Genomic DNA, 27629 nt, shown 5'->3' on the forward strand with positions numbered 1-27629 from the left:
CCTCTGTCCAAGTATACCACGTCATAGCCACTACCATGACCAAGTATACCATGTCCACAGCCACCCATCTGTCCAAGTATACCACGTCCACAGCCACCCCTCTGTCCAAGTATACCACGTCATAGCCACTACCATGACCAAGTATACCATGTCCACAGCCACCCATCTGTCCAAGTATACCACATCCACAGCCACCCCTCTGTCCAAGTACACCACGTCCACAGCCACCCCTCTGTCCAAGTATATCACGTCCATAGCCGCTCCTTTGTCTAAGTATACCACATCCACAGCCACCCCTCTATCCAAGTATACCACGTCCACAGCCACCGCTCTGTCCAATATACAACGTTCACAGCCACCCCTCTGTCCAAGCATACCACGTCCACAGCCACCCCTCTGTCCAAGTACACCATGTCCACAATCACCCTTCTGTCCAAGTATACCATGTCCACAGCCACCCCTCTGTCCAGGTATACCACCTCCACAGCCACCCCTCTGTCCAAGTATACCACATCCACAGCCACCCCTCTGTCCAAGTATACCACATCCACAGCCACCCCTCTGTCCAAGTATACCACCTCCACAGCCACCCCTCTGTCCAAGTATACCACAGCCACCCCTCTGTCCAAGTATACCACGTCATAGCCAGTACTCTGTCCAAGTATACCATGTCCACAGCCACCCCTCTGTCCAGGTATACCACCTCCACAGCCACCCCTCTGTCCAAGTATACCACATCCACAGCCACCCATCTGTCCAAGTATACCACATCCACAGCCACCCCTCTGTCCAAGTATACCACGTCCACAGCCACCCCTCTGTCCAAGTATATCACGTCCATAGCCGCTCCTTTGTCCAAGTATACCACATCCACAGCCACACCTCTATCCAAGTATACCACATCCACAGCCACTACTCTGTCCAAGTATACCATGTCCACAGCCACCCCTCTGTCCAAGTATACCACATCCACAGTCACCCCTCTGTCCAAGTATACCACCTCCACAGCCACCCCTCTGTCCAAGTATACCACATCCACAGTCACCCCTCTGTCCAAGTATACCACATCCATAGCCACCCCTCTGTCCAAGGTTTTTTCTTGCCTTCTTATAAAAAGAAGGTTTGTTTGACAACTTCTGTCTTTCGTGAACCCATGCGGTCTGTTTCTTTAAATATTTTTTCCAGCAAGAACTCGTCTATGTGGTCTTTTATTAAACTCTCCAGTATCTTCCCAACTAACAGGTCTATAGTTACTTGGTAAAGACTCTGATCCCTTTTAAAATATTCAATGGATTGCGGACTGAAGATATCTAGATAAAGCCTCACACAATATTGTTACAAAGAAAAAACAAAAACATACTTCTATTTTCTCCTTCTTTATCTATTTCTCCTTCTGTTGCTCCTTCTCCTTCTATTTCTCCTTGTTCTTCTATTTCTCCTTCTTCATTTATTTTGCATTTTTCCATCTCCTATTTCTCCTTCTATTTCTCCTTCTTATTATTATATAGGATTTATACAGTATAGCACCAACAGTTTGCACATTGTTCTACAATATAAAGGAGACAGTACAGTTACAATACAGTACAAGAGGGTTCATGAGAGCTTACAATCTAGTAAAGGTGTTCATATAATATCAGCAAATAGTACGACATAAAATCCTTCTAGGAAAGAGTTCAAAATGTGGTCCCCATTCCTGGCCTTGTCTGTCCAGTGACCCCACATACACAGGTCCCCATTCCTGGCCTCGTCTGTCCAGTGACCCCACATACACAGGTCCCCATTCCTGGCCTTGTCTGTCCAGTGACCCCACATACACAGGTTCCCATTCCTGGCCTCGTCTGTCCAGTGACCCCACATACACAGGTCCCCATTCCTGGCCTTGTCTGTCCAGTGACCCCACATACACAGGTTCCCATTCCTGGCCTCGTCTGTCCAGTGACCCCACATACACAGGTCCCCATTCCAGGCCTTGTCTGTCCAGTGACCCCACATACACAGGTTCCCATTCCTGGCCTCGTCTGTCCAGTGACCCCACATACACGGGTCCCCATTCCTGGCCTCGTCTGTCCAGTGACCCCACATACACAGGTCCCCATTCCTGGCCTCGTCTGTCCAGTGACCCCACATACACAGGTCCCCATTCCTGGCCGCGTCTGTCCAGTGACCCCACATACACAGGTCCCCATTCCTGGCCTTGTCTGTCCAGTGACCCCACATACACAGGTTCCCATTCCTGGCCTCGTCTGTCCAGTGACCCCACATACACAGGTCCCCATTCCTGGCCTTGTCTGTCCAGTGACCCCACATACACAGGTCCCCATTCCTGGCCTTGTCTGTCCAGTGACCCCACATACACAGGTCCCCATTCCTGGCCTCGTCTGTCCAGTGACCCCACATACACAGGTCCCCATTCCTGGCCTCGTCTGTCCAGTGACCCCACATACACAGGTCCCCATTCCTGGCCTCGTCTGTCCAGTGACCCCACATACACAGGTCCCCATTCCTGGCCGCGTCTGTCCAGTGACCCCACATACACAGGTCCCCATTCCTGGCCGCGTCTGTCCAGTGACCCCACATACACAGGTCCCCATTCCTGGCCTCGTCTGTCCAGTGACCCCACATACACAGGTCCCCATTCCTGGCCTCGTCTGTCCAGTGACCCCACATACACAGGTCCCCATTCCTGGCCTTGTCTGTCCAGTGACCCCACATACACAGGTCCCCATTCCTGGCCTCGTCTGTCCAGTGACCCCACATACACAGGTCCCCATTCCTGGCCTCGTCTGTCCAGTGACCCCACATACACAGGTCCCCATTCCTGGCCTCGTCTGTCCAGTGACCCCACATACAAAGGTCCCCATTCCTGGCCTCGTCTGTCCAGTGACCCCACATACACAGGTCCCCATTCCTGGCCTCGTCTGTCCAGTGACCCCACATACACAGGTCCCCATTCCTGGCCGCGTCTGTCCAGTGACCCCACATACACAGGTCCCCATTCCTGGCCGCGTCTGTCCAGTGACCCCACATACACAGGTCCCCATTCCTGGCCTCGTCTGTCCAGTGACCCCACATACACAGGTCCCCATTCCTGGCCTCGTCTGTCCAGTGACCCCACATACACAGGTCCCCATTCCTGGCCTCGTCTGTCCAGTGACCCCACATACACAGGTCCCCATTCCTGGCCTCGTCTGTCCAGTGACCCCACATACACAGGTCCCCATTCCTGGCCGCGTCTGTCCAGTGACCCCACATACACAGGTCCCCATTCCTGGCCGCGTCTGTCCAGTGACCCCACATACACAGGTCCCCATTCCTGGCCTTGTCTGTCCAGTGACCCCACATACACAGGTCCCCATTCCTGGCCTCGTCTGTCCAGTGACCCCACATACACAGGTCCCCATTCCTGGCCTCGTCTGTCCAGTGACCCCACATACACAGGTCCCCATTCCTGGCCGCGTCGGTCCAGTGACCCCACATACACAGGTCCCCATTCCTGGCCTTGTCTGTCCAGTGACCCCACATACACAGGTCCCCATTCCTGGCCTCGTCTGTCCAGTGACCCCACATACACAGGTCCCCATTCCTGGCCTCGTCTGTCCAGTGACCCCACATACACAGGTCCCCATTCCTGGCCGCGTCGGTCCAGTGACCCCACATACACAGGTCCCCATTCCTGGCCGCGTCTGTCCAGTGACCCCACATACACAGGTCCCCATTCCTGGCCTCGTCTGTCCAGTGACCCCACATACACGGGTCCCCATTCCTGGCCGCGTCTGTCCAGTGACCCCACATACACAGGTCCCCATTCCTGGCCTCGTCTGTCCAGTGACCCCACATACACAGGTCCCCATTCCTGGCCTCGTCTGTCCAGTGACCCCACATACACAGGTCCCCATTCCTGGCCGCGTCTGTCCAGTGACCCCACATACACAGGTCCCCATTCCTGGCCTCGTCTGTCCAGTGACCCCACATACACAGGTCCCCATTCCTGGCCTCGTCTGTCCAGTGACCCCACATACACGGGTCCCCATTCCTGGCCGCGTCTGTCCAGTGACCCCACATACACGGGTCCCCATTCCTGGCCTCGTCTGTCCAGTGACCCCACATACACGGGTCCCCATTCCTGGCCTCGTCTGTCCAGTGACCCCACATACACGGGTCCACATTCCTGGCCTCGTCTGTCCAGTGACCCCACATACACAGGTCCCCATTCCTGGCCGCGTCTGTCCAGTGACCCCACATACACGGGTCCCCATTCCTGGCCTCGTCTGTCCAGTGACCTCACATACACAGGTCCTCATTTCCAGCCTCATCTGTCCAGTGACCCCACATACACAGGTCCCCATTCCTGGCCTCGTCTGTCCAGTGACCCCACATACACAGGTCCCCATTCCTGGCCTCGTCTGTCCAGTGGCCCCACATACATGGGTCCACATTCCCGGCCTCGTCTGTCCAGTGACCCCACATACACAGGTCCCCATTCCTGGCCTCGTCTGTCCAGTGACCCCACATACACAGGTCCCCATTCCTGGCCTCGTCTGTCCAGTGACCCCACATACATGGGTCCACATTCCCGGCCTCGTCTGTCCAGTGACCCCACATACACAGGTCCCCATTCCTGGCCTCTTCTGTCCAGTGACCCCACATACACAGGTCCCCATTCCTGGCCTCGTCTGTCCAGTGACCCCATATACATGGGTCCCCATTCCCGACCTCGTCTGTCCAGTGACCCCACATACACAGGCCCCCATTCCCGACCTCGTCTGTCCAGTGACCCCACATACATGGGTCCACATTTCTGGCCTCGTCTGTCCAGTGACCCCACATACACGGGTCCACATTTCCGACCTTGTCTGTCCAGTGACCCCACATACACAGGTCCTCATTTTCAGCCTCATCTGTCCAGTGACCCCACATATATGGGTCCCCATTCCCGACCTCGTCTGTCCAGTGACCCCACATATACAGGTCCACATTTCCGGCCTCGTCTGTCCAGTGACCCCCACATACACAGGTCCTCATTTTCAGCCTCATCTGTCCAGTGACCCCACATATATGGGTCCCCATTCCCGACCTCGTCTGTCCAGTGACCCCACATACACGGGTCCTCATTTCCGGGCCTCATTTGTCCAGTGACCCCACATATATGGGTCCTCATTTCCGGCCTTGTCTGTCCAGTGACCCCACATATATGGGTCCTCATTTCCGACCTCGTCTGTCCAGTGACCCCACATACACGGGTCCACATTTCCGACCTCGTCTGTCCAGTGACCCCACATACACGGGTCCACATTTCCGGCCTCTTCTGTCCAGTGACCCTCATTTCCAGCCTTGTCTGTCCAGTGACCCCACATACACAGGTCCTCATTTCCAGCCTCATCTGTCCAGTGACCCCACATACACAGGTCCCCATTCCTGGCCTCGTCTGTCCAGTGACCACACATACACAGGTCCCCATTCCTGGCCTCGTCTGTCCAGTGACCCCACATACACAGGTCCCCATTCCTGGCCTCGTCTGTCCAGTGACCCCACATATATGGCTCCTCATTTCTGACCTCGTCTGTGCAGTGACCTCACATACACAGGTCATTTCCAGCCTCGTCTGTCCAGTGACCCCACATACACGGGTCCTCATTTCCAGCCTCGTCTGTCCAGTGACCCCACATACACGGGTCCTCATTTCCAGCCTCGTCTGTCCAGTGACCCCACATACACGGGTCCTCATTTCCAGCCTCGTCTGTCCAGTGACCCCCCCATACACGGGTCCTCATTCCCGACCTCGTCTGTCCAGTGACCCCACATACACAGGTCCTCATTTCCAGCCTCATCTGTCCAGTGACCCCACATACACAGGTCCCCATTCCTGGCCTCGTCTATCCAGTGACCCCACATACATGGGTCCACATTCCCGGCCTCGTCTGTCCAGTGACCCCACATACACGGGTCCCCATTCCTGGCCTCGTCTGTCCAGTGACCCCACATACACAGGTCCCCATTCCTGGCCTCATCTGTCCAGTGATCCCATATACACAGGTCCCCATTCCTGGCCTCGTCTGTCCAGTGACCCCACATACACAGGTCCCCATTCCTGGCCGCGTCTGTCCAGTGACCCCACATACACAGGTCCCCATTCCTGGCCTCGTCTGTCCAGTGACCCCACATACACAGGTCCCCATTCCTGGCCTCGTCTGTCCAGTGACCCCACATACACGGGTCCCCATTCCTGGCCGCGTCTGTCCAGTGACCCCACATACACGGGTCCCCATTCCTGGCCTTGTCTGTCCAGTGACCCCACATACACAGGTCCCCATTCCTGGCCTCGTCTGTCCAGTGACCCCACATACACGGGTCCACATTCCTGGCCTCGTCTGTCCAGTGACCCCACATACACAGGTCCCCATTCCTGGCCGCGTCTGTCCAGTGACCCCACATACACGGGTCCCCATTCCTGGCCTCGTCTGTCCAGTGACCTCACATACACAGGTCCTCATTTCCAGCCTCATCTGTCCAGTGACCCCACATACACAGGTCCCCATTCCTGGCCGCGTCTGTCCAGTGACCCCACACACACGGGTCCCCATTCCTGGCCTCGTCTGTCCAGTGACCCCACATACACGGGTCCCCATTCCTGGCCGCGTCTGTCCAGTGACCCCACATACACGGGTCCCCATTCCTGGCCTCGTCTGTCCAGTGACCCCACATACACGGGTCCCCATTCCTGGCCTCGTCTGTCCAGTGACCCCACATACACGGGTCCACATTCCTGGCCTCGTCTGTCCAGTGACCCCACATACACAGGTCCCCATTCCTGGCCGCGTCTGTCCAGTGACCCCACATACACGGGTCCCCATTCCTGGCCTCGTCTGTCCAGTGACCTCACATACACAGGTCCTCATTTCCAGCCTCATCTGTCCAGTGACCCCACATACACAGGTCCCCATTCCTGGCCTCGTCTGTCCAGTGACCCCACATACACAGGTCCCCATTCCTGGCCTCGTCTGTCCAGTGGCCCCACATACATGGGTCCACATTCCCGGCCTCGTCTGTCCAGTGACCCCACATACACAGGTCCCCATTCCTGGCCTCGTCTGTCCAGTGACCCCACATACACAGGTCCCCATTCCTGGCCTCGTCTGTCCAGTGACCCCACATACATGGGTCCACATTCCCGGCCTCGTCTGTCCAGTGACCCCACATACACAGGTCCCCATTCCTGGCCTCTTCTGTCCAGTGACCCCACATACACAGGTCCCCATTCCTGGCCTCGTCTGTCCAGTGACCCCATATACATGGGTCCCCATTCCCGACCTCGTCTGTCCAGTGACCCCACATACACAGGCCCCCATTCCCGACCTCGTCTGTCCAGTGACCCCACATACATGGGTCCACATTTCTGGCCTCGTCTGTCCAGTGACCCCACATACACGGGTCCACATTTCCGACCTTGTCTGTCCAGTGACCCCACATACACAGGTCCTCATTTTCAGCCTCATCTGTCCAGTGACCCCACATATATGGGTCCCCATTCCCGACCTCGTCTGTCCAGTGACCCCACATATACAGGTCCACATTTCCGGCCTCGTCTGTCCAGTGACCCCCACATACACAGGTCCTCATTTTCAGCCTCATCTGTCCAGTGACCCCACATATATGGGTCCCCATTCCCGACCTCGTCTGTCCAGTGACCCCACATACACGGGTCCTCATTTCCGGGCCTCATTTGTCCAGTGACCCCACATATATGGGTCCTCATTTCCGGCCTTGTCTGTCCAGTGACCCCACATATATGGGTCCTCATTTCCGACCTCGTCTGTCCAGTGACCCCACATACACGGGTCCACATTTCCGACCTCGTCTGTCCAGTGACCCCACATACACGGGTCCACATTTCCGGCCTCTTCTGTCCAGTGACCCTCATTTCCAGCCTTGTCTGTCCAGTGACCCCACATACACAGGTCCTCATTTCCAGCCTCATCTGTCCAGTGACCCCACATACACAGGTCCCCATTCCTGGCCTCGTCTGTCCAGTGACCACACATACACAGGTCCCCATTCCTGGCCTCGTCTGTCCAGTGACCCCACATACACAGGTCCCCATTCCTGGCCTCGTCTGTCCAGTGACCCCACATATATGGCTCCTCATTTCTGACCTCGTCTGTGCAGTGACCTCACATACACAGGTCATTTCCAGCCTCGTCTGTCCAGTGACCCCACATACACGGGTCCTCATTTCCAGCCTCGTCTGTCCAGTGACCCCACATACACGGGTCCTCATTTCCAGCCTCGTCTGTCCAGTGACCCCACATACACGGGTCCTCATTTCCAGCCTCGTCTGTCCAGTGACCCCCCCATACACGGGTCCTCATTCCCGACCTCGTCTGTCCAGTGACCCCACATACACAGGTCCTCATTTCCAGCCTCATCTGTCCAGTGACCCCACATACACAGGTCCCCATTCCTGGCCTCGTCTATCCAGTGACCCCACATACATGGGTCCACATTCCCGGCCTCGTCTGTCCAGTGACCCCACATACACGGGTCCCCATTCCTGGCCTCGTCTGTCCAGTGACCCCACATACACAGGTCCCCATTCCTGGCCTCATCTGTCCAGTGATCCCATATACACAGGTCCCCATTCCTGGCCTCGTCTGTCCAGTGACCCCACATACACAGGTCCCCATTCCTGGCCGCGTCTGTCCAGTGACCCCACATACACAGGTCCCCATTCCTGGCCTCGTCTGTCCAGTGACCCCACATACACAGGTCCCCATTCCTGGCCTCGTCTGTCCAGTGACCCCACATACACGGGTCCCCATTCCTGGCCGCGTCTGTCCAGTGACCCCACATACACGGGTCCCCATTCCTGGCCTTGTCTGTCCAGTGACCCCACATACACAGGTCCCCATTCCTGGCCTCGTCTGTCCAGTGACCCCACATACACGGGTCCACATTCCTGGCCTCGTCTGTCCAGTGACCCCACATACACAGGTCCCCATTCCTGGCCGCGTCTGTCCAGTGACCCCACATACACGGGTCCCCATTCCTGGCCTCGTCTGTCCAGTGACCTCACATACACAGGTCCTCATTTCCAGCCTCATCTGTCCAGTGACCCCACATACACAGGTCCCCATTCCTGGCCGCGTCTGTCCAGTGACCCCACACACACGGGTCCCCATTCCTGGCCTCGTCTGTCCAGTGACCCCACATACATGGGTCCCCATTCCTGGCCTCGTCTGTCCAGTGACCTCACATACACAGGTCCTCATTTCCAGCCTCATCTGTCCAGTGACCCCACATACACAGGTCCCCATTCCTGGCCTCGTCTGTCCAGTGACCCCACATACACAGGTCCCCATTCCTGGCCTCGTCTGTCCAGTGATCCCACATACACAGGTCCCCATTCCTGGCCTCTTCTGTCCAGTGATCCCACATACACAGGTCCCCATTCCTGGCCTCGTCTGTCCAGTGGCCCCACATACATGGGTCCACATTCCCGGCCTCGTCTGTCCAGTGACCCCACATACACAGGTCCCCATTCCTGGCCTCGTCTGTCCAGTGACCCCACATACACAGGTCCCCATTCCTGGCCTCGTCTGTCCAGTGACCCCACATATATGGGTCCACATTCCCGGCCTCGTCTGTCCAGTGACCCCACATACACAGGTCCCCATTCCTGGCCTCTTCTGTCCAGTGACCCCACATACACAGGTCCCCATTCCTGGCCTCGTCTGTCCAGTGACCCCACATACACAGGTCCCCATTCCTGGCCTCGTCTGTCCAGTGACCCCATATACATGGGTCCCCATTCCCGACCTCGTCTGTCCAGTGACTCCACATACACAGGCCCCCATTCCCGACCTCGTCTGTCCAGTGACCCCACATACACGGGTCCACATTTCCAGCCTCATCTGTCCAGTGATCCCACATACACAGGTCCCCATTCCTGGCCTCGTCTGTCCAGTGACCCCATATACATGGGTCCCCATTCCCGACCTCGTCTGTCCAGTGACTCCACATACACAGGCCCCCATTCCCGACCTCGTCTGTCCAGTGACCCCACATACACGGGTCCACATTTCTGGCCTCATCTGTCCAGTGACCCCACATACACGGGTCCACATTTCCGACCTTGTCTGTCTAGTGACCCCACATACACAGGTCCTCATTTTCAGCCTCATCTGTCCAGTGACCCCACATATATGGGTCCCCATTCCCGACCTCGTCTGTCCAGTGACCCCACATACACGGGTCCTCATTTCCGGGCCTCATTTGTCCAGTGACCCCACATATATGGGTCCTCATTTCCGGCCTTGTCTGTCCAGTGACCCCACATATATGGGTCATTTCCGACCTCGTCTGTCCAGTGACCCCACATACACGGGTCCACATTTCCGACCTCGTCTGTCCAGTGACCCCACATACACGGGTCCACATTTCCGGCCTCTTCTGTCCAGTGACCCTCATTTCCAGCCTTGTCTGTCCAGTGACCCCACATACACAGGTCCTCATTTCCAGCCTCATCTGTCCAGTGACCCCACATACACAGGTCCCCATTCCTGGCCTCGTCTGTCCAGTGACCCCACATACACAGGTCCCCATTCCTGGCCTCGTCTGTCCAGTGACCACACATACACAGGTCCCCATTCCTGGCCTCGTCTGTCCAGTGACCCCACATACACAGGTCCCCATTCCTGGCCTCGTCTGTCCAGTGACCCCACATATATGGCTCATCATTTCTGACCTCGTCTGTGCAGTGACCTCACATACACAGGTCATTTCCAGCCTCGTCTGTCCAGTGACCCCACATACACGGGTCCTCATTTCCAGCCTCGTCTGTCCAGTGACCCCACATACACGGGTCCTCATTCCCGACCTCGTCTGTCCAGTGACCCCACATACGCAGGTCCTCATTTCCAGCCTCATCTGTCCAGTGACCCCACATACACAGGTCCCCATTCCTGGCCTCGTCTGTCCAGTGACCCCACATACATGGGTCCACATTCCCGGCCTCGTCTGTCCAGTGACCCCACATACACAGGTCCCCATTCCTGGCCTCATCTGTCCAGTGATCCCATATACACAGGTCCCCATTCCTGGCCTCATCTGTCCAGTGATCCCATATACACAGGTCCCCATTCCTGGCCTCGTCTGTCCAGTGACCCCACATACACAGGTCCCCATTCCTGGCCTCGTCTGTCCAGTGACCCCACATATATGGCTCCTCATTTCCGAACTCGTCTGTGCAGTGACCTCACATACACGGGTTCTCATTTCCAGCCTCATCTGTCCAGTGACCCCACATATATGGGTCCCCATTCCCGACCTCGTCTGTCCAGTGACCCCACATACACAGGCCCCCATTCCCGACCTCGTCTGTCCAGTGACCCCACATACACGGGTCCACATTTCTGGCCTCGTCTGTCCAGTGACCCCACATACAGGGGTCCACATTTCCGGCCTCGTCTGTCCAGTGACCCCACATACACAGGTCCTCGTTTTCAGCCTCATCTGTCCAGTGACCCCACATACACAGGTCAATTCTAGCCTCATGTGTCCAGTGACCACACATATATGGGTCCCCATTCCCAACCTCATCTGTCCAGTGATCCCACATACACGGGTCCACATTTCCGGCCTCGTCTGTCCAGTGACCCCACATACACAGGTCCTCATTTCCAGCCTCATCTGTCCAGTGACCCCACATACACAGGTCCCCATTCCTGGCCTCGTCTGTCCAGTGACCCCACATACACAGGTCCCCATTCCTGGCCTCGTCTGTCCAGTGACCCCACATATATGGCTCCTCATTTCCGACCTCGTCTGTGCAGTGACCTCACATACACAGGTCATTTCCAGCCTCGTCTGTCCAGTGACCCCACATACACGGGTCCTCATTTCCAGCCTCATCTGTCCAGTGACCCCCCACATACACAGGCCCCCATTCCCGACCTAGTCTGTCCAGTGACCCCACATACACAGGTTCTCGTTTTCAGCCTCATCTGTCCAGTGACCCCACATACACAGGTCAATTCTAGCCTCATCTGTCCAGTGACCACACATATATGGGTCCCCATTCCCAACCTCATCTGTCCAGTGATCCCACATACACGGGTCCACATTTCCGGCCTCATCTGTCTAGTGACCCCACATACACAGGTCCTCATTTTCAGCCTCATCTGTCCAGTGACCCCACATACACGGGTCCACATTTCCGGCCTCGTCTGTCCAGTGACCCCACATATACAGGTCCTCATTTCCGGCCTCGTCTGTCCAGTGACCCCCACATACACAGGTCCTCATTTTCAGCCTCATCTGTCCAGTGACCCCACATATATGGGTCCCCATTCCCGACCTCGTCTGTCCAGTGACCCCACATATACAGGTCCTCATTTCCGGCCTCGTCTGTCCAGTGACCCCCACATACACAGGTCCTCATTTTCAGCCTCATCTGTCCAGTGACCCCACATATATGGGTCCCCATTCCCGACCTCGTCTGTCCAGTGACCCCACATACACGGGTCCTCATTCCCGGGCCTCATCTGTCCAGTGACCCCACATATATGGGTCCTCATTTCCGGCCTTGTCTGTCCAGTGACCCCACATATATGGGTCCTCATTTCCGACCTCGTCTGTCCAGTGACCCTCATTTCCAGCCTTGTCTGTCCAGTGACCCCACATATATGGGTCCCCATTCCCGACCTCGTCTGTCCAGTGACCCCACATACACGGGTCCACATTTCCGGCCTCTTCTGTCCAGTGACCCTCATTTCCAGCCTCATCTGTCCAGTGACCCCACATAAACAGGTCCACATTTCCAGCCTTGTCTGTTATTATGATTTTTATGGCCACAAATATATGAAATGTATCAATTGTTGAATTGATGGGTGATCGGCAGCACCATATCCCCTAAAATATATTCCAATCAAATATCACAAAATTCACAGAGGACTTTTCACGTGCCTATGTTACACTTCCACATTTCAGATTTAAAGAAAAAAAAAAAGACACAGGTGAACATTTCCGGCCTCATCTGTCCAGTGACCCCACATACACGGGTCCGAATTTCCAGCCTCATTTGTCCAGTGACCCCACATACACGGGTCCGAATTTCCAGCCTCGTCTGTCCAGTGACCCCACATACACGGGTCCGAATTTCCAGCCTCGTCTGTCCAGTGACCCCACATACACGGGTCCGAATTTCCAGCCTCGTCTGTCCAGGGACCCCATATACACGGGTCCCCATACCTGGCCTCATCTGCCCTGTGACCCCAAATACACAGGTCCCCATTCCCGGCCTCATCTGTCCAGTGACCCCACATACACTGGTCCACATATCTGGCCTCATCTGCCCTGTGACCCCAAATACACAGGTCCCCATTCCCGGCCTCATCTGTCCAGTGACCCCACATACATGGGTCCCCATTCCCGGCCTCTTCTACTCAGTGACCCCCACATACATGGGTCCCCATTCCTGGCCTTGTCTGTCCAGTGACCACACATACACGGGTCCCCATTCCCAGCTTCATCTGTCCAGTGACCCCCCCATACACGGGTCCCCATTCCCTGCCTCATCTGTCCAGTGACCCCCCCCATACACGGGTCCCCAGTCCCGGCCTTGTCTGTTGATTGCAGTGTTTATGGCCACAAATATATATCAAATGTACACAAATGGTAAGTGTGCTTTCTTTCTACCCTTTGCAATAGATCAGATTTGACTCCACAGACACACATTGTCTTCTAATATATATATATATATATATATATATATATATATATATTTATGTATTTATTTATGGATCCCAGAGGTGACAAATTGTTCTCATCTTTATTTATCTTTAAAGACAAATTAAAAGGTGTGATAAGGGGTGACCCCAGGGTGTGTGGTATTGTGATGCCTGACCATTGTTCCTTCAAGCTGGCAGACAGGATTTGGAGGACCTATTTCCTCTCCACTTAGAGCAACAATCATCTTCATATTCCCCAAATTGGGGTCAGTAATAAGTCCATCAGCGACAGCAGCGGCCAGACTCCTCCACCTAAACCATGTTGTACTCTCCGAGGGGTTAAATCACGGTGTCCCCTGACCTGTCATACCGCCAACCAGAGATATAAATTGATAGCACATGTAGAGCGCAGAAAATCAAATCTCACAACCTTCACAACATCCCTCTAATGTGACATCAGATTAAGAAAAACCAACGTTTTAAAGGGCTCTTCCCGAGATTTAATATTCCCGAGCCTTGTACCAGGATGGAATTAATCACACGTCCCAAATCCAATTGGCTGCTGGAATTCTACATGAGCCGCTTAATTGATGGGCCTGTTATATATAGGGCTTATTATTATATTATCTGATATTACATGGCTGGGGGGGGCACAGGGGATAATGTGCCATGTTACAACTGTGGGCCCCTGAACTCTGATATTGGGGCCCCCTGCCTATATCAAAGCCAAAGATGCCCCAAATGTATCCTCCCACTTCTGTCTGCCTGGGAGCATAGAAATATATTACATTGATGAAAGGAGGAAATTTTTAATTTTAAAAATACACATAAAGCCCAAATGTCAGACAATGAAGATAAATGAATGTTAGTTAAGAATATTGAGATATGATGATATATATATATATATATATATATATATATATATATATATATATATATATATATATATACTGTATATATAATGAGAGTGAAGGAGAGGAGAAGAATGGAGCAGACAGAGAGGGAGATCCGAAATAACACAGATATACAATATATCACGATATGATGAGATATAGACTGAGAATCATTGAGAGAAAAACAATGGAGCAGACAGACAGAACACAATACAGTCATATATAGTCATAAGTCCCCAATTGCTTTGGCAATACTAAAATATAGTTGCTCCTGCCAATAAAGAGAGAGAGAGAGAGAAGAGAGAAGAGAGAAGAGAGAAGAGAGAAGAGAGAAGAGAGAAGAGAGAGAGAGAAAAGGAGAGAGAGAGAGAGAGAGAGAGAGAGAGAAGGAGAGAGGAAGAGACAGAAGAGAAGAGAGAGGGGGGAGAGGAAGAGACAGAAGAGAGAGAGAAAGAGAGAGGAAGAGAGATACAGAGAGAAGGAGAGAGAGAGAGAGAGAGAGAGAGAGAGAGAGAGAGAGAGAGAAGGAGAGAGGAAGAGACAGAAGAGAAGAGAGGGGGGGGAGAGGAAGAGACAGAAGAGAGAGAGAAAGAGAGAAGAAGAGAGAGACAGATTAGAGAGAGAGAGGAAGAGAGAGAGAGAATAGAGAGAGAATGAGAGAGGAAGAGACAGAAGAGAGAAGAAAAAGAGGGAAAAAGAGAGAAGAGAGAGAGGGGAGAGAGAGGGGAGGGGGAGAGGATTGAGACAGAAGAGAGAGAGTGAGAAGGAGAGAGGAAGAGACAGAAGAGAGGGAGAAAGAGAGGAGAGAGGAAGAGACAGAATAGAGAGAGAGAGAGAGAGAGAGAGAGAGAGAGAGAGAGAATAGAGAGTGAGAGAGAGAGAGAGAGAGAGAGAGAGGAAGAGAGGAGAGAGGAGAGAGGAAGAGACAGAAGAGAGAGAGAAAGAGGAGAGAGGAAGAGACAGAATAGAGAGAGAGAGAGAGAGAGAGAAAGAGAGGAGAGAGGAAGAGACAGAAGAGAGAGAGAAAGAGAGGAGAGAGGAAGAGACAGAAAAGAGAAGAGAGAGAGAGAGAGAGAGAGAGAGAAAAAAAGGAGAGAGGAAGAGACAGAAGAGAGAAGAGAGAGAGAAGAAAGAGAAAGAATAGAGAGAGAAGAAGGAGAGAGGAAGAGACAGAAGAGAGAGAGATAAACAAAGAGCTCTTCCTTTACATTACACAACTGCTCTGTTGATGAAACTAACAGCTACAAATACCTCGGCTTAGAAATTAACAATTCAGGAAATTTCAAATCAGCCATAGAGGCACTAAAAGACATGCAGAGCCTTCCATGCCACCAGAAGACAGCTGTACCACCTAAAACCACCAGTGAGGGTCTGGCTCAGAATATTTGATAGCGTCATCACCCCAATTCTTCTTTATGGCAGTGAAGTTTGGGGTCCCGCCACTTACCCAGACCCCGAAATGGAACCCCAGCCCAAGAGAAATATTCCATCTGGAATTCTGCAAGCACCTCCTCCAAGTCCATCGGAGCACCTCCAACAGTGTTTGCCGGTCTGAGTTGGGCAGATTTCCCTTACTTCTCGCAGTACAGAAGAGGGCGCTATCATACTGGGACCACCTACAGCAGTCCCAACTCATACCACCATAAAGCCTTCCTGAACAGTAAGGACCAGTCCAAGCCGTGTGGCCTGCAACAACTCATCAACACCTTGTCTATCCCAAACTCTCAACAATGTGGCCTGACAAAATCTCAAATAAAAAAAACATAATGACTCCAAAGAAAAACATGTTGGAGAATGGAGAAATGAACTAACAAACTCCAAAAAACTAACTGTTTACCAGTCATTGCAGAGAGACTACAAACTAGCCCTGTACCTGGAGGGGCTACAAGACCCCAAAGACAGACAGACCCTGAGCCTGTACAGACTGAGCGCCCACAGCCTGGACCCAGGGAGAGTAGACTGTGCCAGCAATGTGACCAGGAGGCCCGGGGGGATGAAGACCACTTCCTGCTACATTGCCCAAAGTACTCATCAGTGAGAGACACTCACTTCCAGAGACTCTCCTCTCTCATCCCAGACTTCAGGAAACTCCAAATTCTACTGGGAGAAGAGGAGCCAATGGTGAAAATATCTGCCCAATATGTGACAGCGTGTAACAGACTGAGAGGGACATGAAAGACTGAGGACTTAAAAATCCTTTACATAGACTTATGCCCATTCCCCTCTATATTACCCATTCAGCCCCCCCATCTCCCTTTATATTACCCCCCCCCCCCTTTTTTGCTTATAGAAACTCAACTGCTTTGGCAGTGCTGAGATGTATTTGGCCCTGCCAATAAAGCTTGTTTGAATTGAATTGAGAGAAGGAGAGAGGAAGAGAGAGAAGAGAGAGAGAGAAGGAGAGAGGAAGAGAGAGAAGAGAGAGAAGAGAGAGAGGAAGAGAGAGAAGAGACAGAAGAGAGAGAGAGAGAGAGAGAGACAGAGACAGAGACAGAAGAGAATAGAGAGAGAGGAGAGAGGAAGAGACAGAAGAGAGAGAAGAGAATAGAGAGAGAGAGAGAAGAGAGAGAAGAGAGAGAAGAGAGAGAGGAAGCGAGAGGAAGCGAGAGGAAGCGAGAGGAAGAGAGAGAAGAGAGAGAAGAGAGAGAGGAAGAGACAGAAGAGACAGAAGAGAGAGAGAGAGAGAGACACAGAGAGAGAGAGAGAGAGACACAGAGAGAGACACAGAGAGAGAGAGAGAGACACAGAGAGAGAGAGAGAGACACAGAGAGAGAGAGAGAGAGAAGAGAGAGAGGAAGCGAGAGGAAGCGAGAGGAAGCGAGAGGAAGAGAGAGAAGAGAGAGAAGAGAGAGAAGAGAGAGAGGAAGAGACAGAAGAGACAGAAGAGAGAGAGAGAGAGAGAGAGAGAGAGAGAGAGAGAGAGACACAGAGAGAGAGAGAGAGACAGAGACAGAGACAGAAGAGAATAGAGAGAGAGGAGAGAGGAAGAGACAGAAGAGAGGGAGAGAAGAGAATAGAGAGAGAGAGAGAGAGAGAAGAGAGAGAAACAAACATTGTAACTTAATTTCAGGATTTCTTTTTCTCTCTCTCCTTCCTATCTGTCACACATTCCCGCTGTGGACACTTCTCACCTCTGAACTCCAAGCTAACAGCTGAATACATTGTTAAAAGACATGCAACCTTTTAGCAGTTCAGTTGAGCCAGTTTTTTGACCCTGCCAGACAGCACAGCCAGGTCCCTGACCCACTTATTTGCACTACAGTTAAGCAACACAGCTTGGTCGCTGAGCTGCCAGTCTATTTATTGGACAATGATGGGACAGCACCCTGGTAGTGAATCTGCTCTCTCCTCCTGTCCCTATCCCACCAGTGTTAGATTGTTGTGGGGGGTGAGCAAACAGGTGAGTGGAAGCAGGTGGGGGGTGTTGAAATGCCCTAAAGTGTCTGCATAGTTCAGGTACTAATGAAGATGGCAGCTGCATGGGAGCAACTGTCTGGTAAGTTATCACTGACACAAATAAAAGGAATAGTGTACCCCCCCACCCCCACCCCTCGACACCAATGTACAGGACTGTTTTCCAAAATCGTAAATGTATTTTATTGGGATTTTATGTGATAGATCAGGGGTCTTCAAGCTATGGTCCTCCAGTTGTTCAGGAACTACAATTCCCATCATGCCTAGTCTTGTCTGCGAATGTCAGAGTTTTACAATCCCTCATGGGATGTGTAGTTCTACAACAGCTGGAGGGCCGTAGTTTGAAGATCCCTGTGATAGACCAACACAAAGTGTCACATAATTGTGAAGTGGAAGGAAAATGATAAATGATACAAATAAATATGTGAAAAGTGTGGGGGGGGCATTTGTATGGCGCCCCCCGGAGTCAATACTTTGTACAACCCCCTTTCTATGCAATTACAGCTGCAAGTCTTTTTGGGGATGTCTCTACCAGCTCTGCACATCTAGAGAGGAACATTTTTGCCCATTCTTCTTTGTATAATATATCAAGCTCTGTCAGATTGGATGGAGAACGTCTGTGAAGAGCAATTTTCAAGTCTTTCCACAGATTCTCAATGTGATTTAGGTCTGGACTGTGACTGGGCCATTCTAACACATGAATATGTTTTGATCTAAACCATTCCATTGTAGCTCTGGCTGGATGTTTCGGGTCGTTGTCCTGCTGGAAGGTGAACCTCCCCCCAGTCTCAAGTCTTTTGCAGACTCTAACAGGTTTTCTTCTAAGATTGTCCTGTATTTGTCTCCATCCATCTTCCCATCAACTCTGACCAGCTTCCCCATTCCTGCTGAAGTTAGTAGTTTTCCGCCACACATAGAGTTTTGCTTTTAGGCCAAAAAGTTGAATTTTGGTCTCATGTGACCAGATCACCTTCTTCCACATGTTTGCTGTGTCCTCCACATGGCTTCTCACAAACTACAAACTGGACTTCTTATGACTTTCTTTCTCCAATGTCTTTCTTCTTGTCACTCTTCCATAAAGGGCAGATTTGTGGAGAACACGACTAATAGTTGTCCTGTGGACAGATTCTCCCACCTGAGCTGTGGATCTCTGCAGCTCCTCCAGAGTTACCATGGACCTCTTGGCTCTTTTCCGATGAATGCTCTCCTTGCCCGGCCGGTCAGTTTAGGTGGATGGCCATGTCTTGGTAGGTTTGCAGTTGTGCCATACTCTTTCCATTTTCCGATGATGGATTGAACAGAGCTCCGTGAGATGATCAAAGCTTGGGAGATTTTTTTTATAATCTAACCCTGCTTTATACTTCTCCACAACTTTATCCATGACCCAGAAAGAAGAAAGAAATGGCTGCACATCCAGAACTCCCGATTACCTTTTACTGTTCACAGGGATAACACCAAATACGCCAACAAATGGTCACAAAGATGCGTTTCACACATACGTCTTGTGCTTAATCATTGCATAATGTAATGATTAAGCACAAGATGGGGGCATTTGTATTCAACCCTTTACTCTGATACCCCTAACTAAAATCTAGTGGAACCAATTGCCTTCAGAAGTCACCTAATTAGTAAATAAGTCCACCTAGGTGTCATTTAATCTCAGTATAATTCAGCTGTTCTCTGAAGCCCTCAGAGGTTTGTTAGAGAACCTTAGTGAACAAACTGCATCATGAAGGCCAAAGAACACACCAGACAGGTCAGGGATAAAGTTGTGGAGAAGTATAAAGCAGGGTTAGGTTATAAAAAAATCTCCCAAGCTTTGAACATCTCACGGAGCTCTGTTCAATCCATCACCGGAAAATGGAAAGAGTATGGCCCAACTGCAAACCTACCAAGACATGGCCGTCCACCTAAACTGACCGGCCGGGCAAGGAGAGCATTCATCAGAGAAGAGCCAAGAGGTCCATGGTAACTCTGGAGGAGCTGCAGAGATCCACAGCACAGGTGGGAGAGTCCTGACGTACGTGTTTTACATCACCGTGTTTAGAACGATCAGATTTTCCAACAACTTTGTGTGACCGTATGTATGCAAGACAAGTTTGAGCCAACATCCGTCGGAAAAAATCCATGGATTTTGTTGTCGGAATGTCCGATCAATGTCCAATTGTGTGTACAGGGCATAAGTTGTGCTCTCCACAAATCTGCCCTTTATGGAAGAGTGACAAGAAGAAAGACATTGGTGAAAGAAAGTCATAAGAAGTCCTGTTTGTAGTTTGTGAGAAGCCATGTGGAGGACACAGCAAACATGTGGAAGAAGGTGCTCTGGTCAGATGAGACCAAAATTCAACTTTTTGGCCTAAAAGTAAAAAGCTATGTGTGGCGGAAAACTAACAGTGAACATCACCCTGAACACACCATCCCCACCGTGAAACATGGTGGTGGCAGCATCATGTGGTGGGGATGGTTTTCTTCAGTAGGGACAGGGAAGCTGGTCAGAGTTGATGGGAAGATGGATGGACCTGTTAGAGTCTACAAAAGACTTGAGACTGGGGCGGAGGTTCACCTTCCAGAAGGACAACGACCCGAAACATCCAGCCAGAGCTACAATGGAATGGTTTAGATCAAAGCATATTCATGTGTTAGAATGGCCCAGTCACAGTCCAGATCTAAATCACCTTGAGAATCTGTGACAAGACTTGAAAATTGCTGTTCACAGACGCTCTCCATCCAATCTGACAGAGCTTGAGATATTCTACAAAGAAGAATGGGCAGAAATGTCCTCTCTAGATGTGCAAAGCTGGTAGAGACATCCCCAAAAAGACTTGTAGAGAAAGGGGGTTCTACAAAGTATTGACTCCGGGGGGCGCCATACAAATGCCCCCCCCCCACTTTTCACATATTTATTTGTATCATTTATCATTTTCCTTCCACTTCACAATTATGTGACACTTTGTGTTGGTCTATCACAGGTATCTTCAAACTACGGCCCTCCAGCTGTTGTGGAACTACACATCCTATGAGGCATTGTAAAACTCTGACATTCACAGACAAGACTAGGCATGATGGGAATTGTAGTTCCTAAACAACTGGAGGGCCGTAGCTTGAAGACCCCTGATCTATCACATAAAATCCCAATAAAATACATTTACGATTTTGGTTGTAACATGACAAAATGTGGGAAATTTCAGGGGGTATGAATACTTTTTCAAGGCACTGTACTAATGTAATAATCAGCTTTAAATTAATATATGTTAAATATCGGATTTCTTAAACTTCTCAAACCCAAGGTGAGCCCGCTTATTAGCACCACAGGGTCACCTGGGGTGTTGGGGTGTATCCAGCAGCTGAAGGGTGTTTGCAGGAAATAGTCCGGGAAAGGGTATAACTGAACCCACTGAGAGTACGTCTGGGGCGGAGTCACAGTGGGCGGGGCGGTGAGGCTTATTTCGCTTTTATACACCAACCCCCGGAGACCCGTACATAAAGACGCTTCATTAGCGGCAAAGTTCTCCGGAAAAAAAAAGAAAGGAAAAAAAAAAAAAACTTCTGAAGTTAAGTTGCTCCATCCGAGTCCCGGGGAAAGAGGAAAAAGTCAGTTCTGAAATGACTTCAGTGCCGCCACCACCGCCCGTCTCATGTATCCTTGGGCGTCAAGAATGAATAAAAAATCATAAAAAAAAAGAAAAAAAAAATGAAAGAAATGAAAAGACATAATTTGATTCTGCGCTGAAAGGCACGGCTGAGAATATTGTGATTTCTTTTTTTTTTTTTTTTTTTTTTAAAAAAGAAAAAGTTAAAACTTTTATGTGTCGTTTAAAGGGAGAACGTTCCGGAGTATTTCAGCGGAGAGCCGACGATCGCTGACAAAAAGCAATTTGCTGAAAGAGAAGAGAAAAAAAGAAAAAGAAGAAAATTTCTGTGATTGGGGACTTTATGTGACTCTGCGCGGGGCTCGTTACAGACGAGACTCATTAGGAGCCATTGTTGTACATAGCGACTGACGTTTGAAGCCCATTAAACACATATGATATTGCTTAAATGGACGCATGGAAAAATGTTTGGTTCGTTGGCACAGCAGAGCGCCCCCTTCTCCGCCCAGCTTCAGAGACTCGTAAAAAAAACGTGCGCCGCCGCACGGGGGGGGGGGGGGCTCTTCCACTAAACGCAGCTACAGCTCAACCTCACAACCCGACTAATTGACGTAACACAGTCCATTGTGTGAGAGTCTGTGGAGTAATGAGGGCGTGCGTTCTGGGGGGGGTCACTTCTCCGATAACGTCAGGTGGGGCCCTTAGGTGTCAGACGCCATTTTTTTTTTTCATAGGCTGGTAGACAATGATAGACGATCCTGAGGCATGATTCACTGAATCGCTGATCTCTGTCATTTCCTCCGCTGTGAGCGGACGCAGCAAAGAATGGAATGGGTGACGCACTTATTATGGGAGACTGGAGCAATGCTCGGAAAAGATGAATCCAAAGGGGCCCAGGGACGTGACAGCAGAGCCGCCAATTGTCCTTCGTCTACTACCTCCTCAGACACCACTCATCTACCTCTATTCGTATACAGAACAGGATCATTGTTCATTAAAGCTCCGCCTTTTATCAAGAAAAAGCCTTCCCTGAGCTCCAATCAGTGACTTAGGCTCAGATGATGTCATCAGTCAGCATTTCCTCAATCTGCCCTCCCCCAGTGATCAGACTGTACATTGTAACATTCCCTAGACTGAGATGATGTCATCAGACTGCTGCAGGCAGGAGCAAGCATTTTCTCAGTCCCCCCCCAGCGGCAAGACTGCAACATTGTAGCTTTCCCTAGGCCGAGATGATGTCATCAGCCTACTGCAGGCAAGAAACATTAACTCAGTCTCCCCTCCCCCAGTGATCAGCCTGTACATTGTAACTTTGAAGAAAGAGGGGGAAGCATTTCCTCATTCTCCCCTCTCCCGCTAATCAGGCTGCAAAACGGTAACATTCCCTAGGCTGAAATGATGTCACCAGTCTGCTGCAGGCAGGAGGAAGCATTTCTTCAGTCTCCTCTCCCTCCGGTGGCCAGACTGCAACATTGTAGCTTTCCCTAGGCTGAGATGATGTCATCAGTCTCCTGCAGATGGAAGGAATTATTTCCCTAGTCTACCCTCCCCCAGTGATCAGACTGTACATTATAACTTTGTAGGAGGAGGAAGCATTTCCTCAGTCCCCCCTCCCCCAGTGATCAGACTGTACATTATAACTTTGTAGGAGGAGGAAGCATTTCCTCAGTCCCCCCTCCCCCAGTGATCAGACTGTACATTATAACTTTGTAGAAGGAGGAGGCAGCATTTTCTCAGTGTCCCCTCCCCCAGGGTCTAGCAGGGGGTGTGTCCAGCAGGGGGTGTGTCCATTGCCTAAATATTTTGCACTAAAATGTTTTTTTCTATCCTATGTGAGAAGGTTGGGGAGTACACTAAAGTATGTTTGGAAGCCCAGGCATATGGGTGGCGGGATGCGAAGACAGGAGGGTGGTTGAATATGTAGGCAGGAAGTTGATTGGGTACACAGGCATATGGGTGGTTGGATGGGCAGTCAGGAGGGAAGTTGGATCTGCAGGTAGGAAGGAGATTTGATGTTCCGGCAGGTAGAAGGTTGGATGCACAGGCATATGTGTGGTTGGATACACAGGGATATGGGTGGTTAGATATGAAGACAGTCGGGAGGTTGGATGTGCAGGCAGTTAGAGAGTTGGATGCACAGGCATATGGGTGGTTGGATACACAGGGATATGGGTGGTTGGATACACAGGGATATGGGTGGTTGGATACACAGGGATATGGGTGGTTGGATGTGCAGGCAGGAGAGAGGTTGGATGTTCAGGCAGGAGGGTGGTTGGATGTTCAGGCAGGAGGGTGGTTGGATGTGCAAGCAGAAAATTGGTTAGGCACACAGGCAGGAGATCTGTTGGATGTGCAGGCATATGGGTGGTTGGATGTGAAGACAGGAGGGAGGTTGGATGTGCAGGCAGGTGGAAGGTTGGATGTAGAGTCATATGGGTGGTTGGATGTGCAGGCAGGAGGGAAGTTGGATCTGCAGGTAGGAAGGAGGTTTGATGTTCCGGCAGGAAGAAGGTTGGATGCACGGGCATATGTGTGGTTGGATACACAGGGATATGGGTGGTTTGATACACAGGCATATAAGTGGTTTGATGTGCGGGCAGGAGGGTGGTTGGGTGTGCAAGCAGAAAATTGGTTAGGTACACAGGCAGGAGATCTGTTGGATGTGCAGGCATACGGGTGGTTGGAAGTGAAGACAGGTGGGAGTTTAGATGTGCAGGCAGGTAGAAGGTTGGATGCAGAGTCATATGGGTGGTTGGATACACAGGGATATGTGTGGTTGGATACACAGGAATATGGGTGGTTGGATGTGCAGGCAGGAGAGTGGTTGGATGTTCAGGCAGGAGGGTGGTTGGGTGTGCAAGCAGAAAACTGGTCAGGTACACAGGCAGGAGATCTGTTGGATGTGTAGGCATATGGGTGGTTGGATATGAAGACAGGAGGGAGGTTGGATGTGCAAGCAGGTAGAAGGTTGGATGCACATGCATATGTGTGGTTGGATGTGAAGACAGGAAGGAGGTTGAATGTGCAGGCAGGTAGAGAGTTGGATGCACAGGCACATGGGTGGTTGGATGTGCAGGCAGGAGAGAGGCTGGATATGTGGGCAGGAAAGAAGTTGGATGCAAAGGTAGGAGGGTGGTTGGGTGCAAAAGGCAGGAGGGAGGCTGGATGTGCATGTAGAAGATTGGTTGAATGTGCAGTCGGGAGGATGGTTGGATGTGCAAACAGGAGGTTGTTTGGATACACAGGCGGGAGAGTGGTTAGATATGCGGGCAAGAAAGAAGTTGGATGTGAAGGCAGGAGGGAGGTTGGATGTGCAGGTAGAAGATTGGTTGGATTTGCAGTCAGGAGGGAGGTTGGATGTGCAGGTAGAAGATTGGTTGGATTTGCAGTCAGGAGGGAGGTTGGATATGTGGGCAAGAAAGACGTTGGCTGTGAAGGGTAGAGGGTGGTTAGGTGCGCAGACAGTTGGTTGAATACACAGACAGGAGGTTGGTTGGACCAGCAGGAATAAGATTGGTTGGATGTGCAGGTAGAAGATTGGTTGGATGCACAGGTAAAAGGTTGGTTGGATGTGCAGGCAGGATCCAATCTCCCTTGAGAAACTGAATCTCTGAACTGAAACACCTGGTTTGGCTGAGAGTTCATGTTCATCCAATGTAGGGTAGAGGTTGAGTACACAGACACTTCTCACCACTGGCTTATCGGGAAAAGACTGTGGATCAGGGCGGGTTCTCCAACCTAATTTATTTTATTCCACATAGACACCAGATCTTCACCTTGTCCGGCTGAACACGGAGGGACCAGCCATCTGTCTTCTGCACGCTGTGGTTACATATAGTATAGTCTTCAGCCACTCTGGGAATTTCCAGTCTCATGAAGCACAGAGCTATAAATCGCTTACTGATCACAGATTGCATGGATTAATCACAGCCATTGACTTCTATAATCATTAGATGACGCTAATGTAAACACTGTACTCTGTGATTACAGATGAGCCATAAAGAGGACAAATCTGGACAAAGTTGACTGTGTGATGAATCACAATTTTCCAGTTTTCTGCTGCAGGAAGATTAATGAAGAGCAAACCATGACAATTCCACCTGATTCTCCGAAGATCAGACAATTTACCATATACAGGACAACCTGAAAATTGTCATTTGCCAGACTGGACTTCCTTTGCCTGCTCACAGGAACGGAGATGGTTTATTGGTGGACTACAAATAGTTCAATGCTGGATAAAGGCGCCCAGATACTGAAGGTCACTCGATAGGGATCATACCATAGTTTTGGTTCTATTTTAAGTTCTAATGCGAGGATCTTATTTAACGTTTCCACCACTTCATTCCAATAGCGAAATAGCTTCGGGCATTTCCATAACATGTGAATTAGATCCCCCGATTCCTGACATCTAGGGCATTTGTCATCATTCCTCCCTCCAAACCTGAATAACCTTTTAGGAGTGTAGTATGTCCTATGTAGTAGCATTAATTGTGAAACTTTCTGAGCTGGTGATACTGAAACCTGGTGACCTCCCGCCAATATCTCTTTCCATTGTTCATCTGATATTAGTCCCAGATCTTCTTCCCATTTAGTTCTACATTTCAATTTTCCTGGAGTCTCTATAATGCTTTTACATATATCTGGGTACATTTCGGCTATGGACCCCCCATGTCCACCCTGCATATCTAATTTTTGAAATATAGTAGCCCTGTTCCAAACTGGCCCTTGTTCTCCAAACTGTCTGCTCAAGGCATGTTTAATTTGTTGGTAACTAAAATATGATTGGTTTGGGATACCAAATTCCTCCTTGAGTGATCCAAATGTTTTTAAGGTATTTTGGTTATACAGCTGGGATAATTTATTTATCCCTCTCATTTCCCATGATTTTATTTTCCCTATTTCTTTTAATTCCTCTAAGTTCTTATTATTCCACAGTGGGGTACATTTCATCAGCCCTCCCATTCCCTTCATGGCCTTGATAGTGTTCCATACTTTTTTCATCAACTTTATCGTTGGGGGTTTATGCAAAAAGGAGTTCGCCTCAAGTACTTCCGTCACTGTCCCATGGGGTGCTCCCATAATCATCAGTTCTCTCCTATTGTGGCCGTTAGGACCGGAGCTGCTCACCAGCTGCTGCATCTGTGCCACCAAAAAATAGCCCCTAGGATGAGGCACCGCTAATCCCCCTTCTTGCAATGACAGTTGTAGGGTCTGTAGTCTTATCCTAGAGGGACCCCCCTTCCAGATGAAATCTCTCAGTAGTGTATCTATTTTTTTAAACCAACTCCGGCTTATCCATATTGGGGAGTTATGCATAACGTACAGTAGCTGGGGAAGCCACAACATTTTAGTCAGGTTGCATCTCCCTGCCACTGACAGAGGCAAACCTCTCCAAATTTCAATCTTGCTTTTAAATTTCCTCAGCAGGGGAGTCAAGTTATTAACTAAATATTCCTCCGGATCTTTTGTTAACTTTATACCTAAGTATTTTGTTGATTCTACTATTTCCATATGTATATTACTTACTGGGCCGTTCTCTCCCACAGGATCTATTGGTAGCAACACCGATTTCTCCTGGTTTATGGATAAGCCCGAAACTCTTCCAAATCCTGAGAATATTTCCAACACCTGGTTAAGGGATCCCTCCAGGTCACCTAAGAATATGAGAACGTCGTCCGCATACAATGCGATTCGTTCTTCCCCCTCTGCTCTCTGGAATCCTTTTATTATCCTATTCTGCCTTATCGATATGGCTAAAGGCTCCATTGCCAGGGCAAATATTAGAGGGGACAAGGGGCAGCCTTGCCTTGAGCCTCTTTCTAGTTGGAACTCGGATGAATAGTCACCATTAATTCTTACTTTAGCTTTGGGATCATTATACAGTACTTTTACCCAGCTAATAAAGGAGGGGCCAAACCCAAACTCCCTTAGTACCCGCCAGATTTACTCCCATTCTACGCTGTCAAACGCTTTTACCACGTCAAGCTGCATAACTGCTCTCGAGCCCG

General features: G+C 50.6%; 1 long non-coding RNA gene across 2 annotated transcripts in view; it reads right to left on the reverse strand.

Moving 5' to 3' along the window:
- Positions 1-1366: 1366 nt before the first annotated feature.
- The window catches only part of LOC141102597 (uncharacterized), an 81000-nt gene continuing 54737 nt past the window's right edge, over positions 1367-27629 (reverse strand). For both annotated transcript variants that reach the window (XR_012235171.1, XR_012235170.1), the window contains exon 3: positions 1367-1546. This is a non-coding gene — a long non-coding RNA (uncharacterized lncRNA). The remainder of the gene's footprint in view (positions 1547-27629) is intronic.

This window comes from Aquarana catesbeiana, linkage group LG07, assembly GCF_042186555.1.
Source record: "Aquarana catesbeiana isolate 2022-GZ linkage group LG07, ASM4218655v1, whole genome shotgun sequence".
Lineage (NCBI taxonomy): Eukaryota > Metazoa > Chordata > Amphibia > Anura > Ranidae > Aquarana > Aquarana catesbeiana.